The sequence below is a fragment of the Triticum aestivum genome, chromosome 1A (genome assembly GCF_018294505.1).
Source record: "Triticum aestivum cultivar Chinese Spring chromosome 1A, IWGSC CS RefSeq v2.1, whole genome shotgun sequence".
NCBI classification, from domain to species: Eukaryota; Viridiplantae; Streptophyta; class Magnoliopsida; order Poales; family Poaceae; genus Triticum; species Triticum aestivum.
This window is the reverse complement of record NC_057794.1, coordinates 354,829,123-354,831,249: the sequence shown is the minus strand read 5'-3', so window position 1 is coordinate 354,831,249 and position 2,127 is coordinate 354,829,123.

The window sequence follows — 2,127 nt, the reverse complement described above, 5'->3', positions numbered from 1 at the left end:
CACGGGCGTTGGGCCGCGGGGGCCCGGAGTGGGCTTCCCGGGCCGGCGGCGGGAGGAGTGCGGCGGCGACACATGGCAGCAGGCGGTTGGCCGCGGCGATGCGTCCGGCCGGAATCGGACGTGTCCGACGCGGCGCGGGCGGATTTATAGGGTTAGCAGGAGAGGAGACCCGGGATTTTCGGGGAGGGACCTATTTATAGAGGTAGAGGGAGCTAGGAAGCTCCAAATGAGGTGCGGTTTGCGACCACGTGATCATGATCGAACGATCTAGATGATGGAGGAGTTTTAGGTGGGTTTTGGGCCACTTTGAAGGGGTGTTGGGCTGCAACACACACGAGGCCTTTTCGGTCCCTCGGTTAACCGTTGGAGTATTAAACGAAGTTCAAATGGCACGAAACTTGACAGGTGGTCTACCGGTAGTAAACCAAGACCGCTTGGCAAGTATCGGTCCAATCCGAAAACGTTTAACACCCACACACGAAAAGAGGTAGAAAGGACCACCGGAGGACATAGGAGCACCGGAATGCAAAACGGACAATGGGGAAAATGCTCGGATGCATGAGACGAACACGTATGCAAATGCAATGCACATGATGACATGGTATGAGATGCATGACAAAGACAAAACACACGGAGGCAAAAACCCGACAACGAGGAAATAACATAACTTAGTACCGGAAATGGCAAGAGTTGGAAGACAGATAAGGCAGGTTACATCCGGGGTGTTACAAAGCAAGATGCTCATGGGATTATAGTCCGCAAGAAGGCTCGTTTGGTAGCACAAGGCTACTCCCGAGTCGAGGGAATCGACTACGGTGAAACCTTTGCTCCCATTGCTCGCCTTGAATCTATTCATTTGTTGATTGCTTATGCTTCTCATCATAATTTCAAGTTGGAACAAATGGATGTGAAAAGTGCTTTTCTTAATGGTCCTATTAATGAGTTGGTTTATGTCAAACAACCCCCCGGGTTCGAGGATCCCTATTTCCCCGATCATGTGTACCAACTCGATAAGGCACTCTATGGCATTAAACAAGCCCCACGTGTGTGGTATGACCACCTTACCGAGTTGTTGCAAGATCGCGGGTTTGAAATTGGGAAAATTGACCCCACTCTTTTTACTAAGAAGGTCAAAGGGGAGTTGTTTGTATGCCAACTATATGTGTATGATATTATCTTTGGTTCCCCTAACAAAGCTTTCAATGAGGAATTTGCCGCTCTCATGACCTCAAAGTTCAAGATGTCCATGACGGGAGAGTTGAAGTTCTTTCTCGGGTTCGAAGTCAAGCAAAGAACAGAAAGGACCTTCATCAACCAAGCCAAATACACTCAAGGCAAGCTCAAGAGATTCAAGCTAAGTGATGTCAAGCTGGCTTCCACTCCAATGCCCGTCAAATGCCAACTTGACATAGATCCCAATGGTAAAGCGGGCGGATCAAAAGGTATATCGCTCCATGATTGGCTCCTTGCTTTACCTTTGTGCATCTAGATCGGATATCATGTTGAGTGTGGAAATTTGTGCACGGTTTCAAGACGCACCTAAGGAAAGTCACTTTGTGGCGGTCAAGCGAACCTTTCGATATTTGGCTCATACCCCAAACTTTGGCTTATGGTACCCAAGAGGAGCAAACTTCAATCTTGTAGGCTATTCGTACTCGGATTGGGCAGGAGACAAAGTGGATAGGAAGTCCACTTCCGAAGGGTGCCAATTCCTTGGTTGCTCGTTGGTGAGTTGGTCTTCTAAGAAGCAAAGTTGTGTCTCTCTCTTGTCCACCAAAGCAGAGTATGTGGCGGCCGACAGTTGTTTTGCACAACTTCTTTGGATGAGGCAAACTTTAAAGGATTACGGTGTATTTGTGACAAAGTGCCTCTTTGGTGTGACAATGAAAGTGACATCAAGATTTCTCTCAACCCGGTGCAACACTTCAAGACGAAGCATATTGAGATTCGATATCACTTCATCCGGGATCATATTAGGCGAGGGGAGATCGAGCTCAACTATGTCTACACTCATGATAACCTTGCAGATATCTTCATGAAGCCTTTGGATGAAGCAAGATTTTGCGAGTTAAGGCATGAGCTAAATATAATTGATTCGAGCAACGTTGCTTGGACCCTTGCACACCC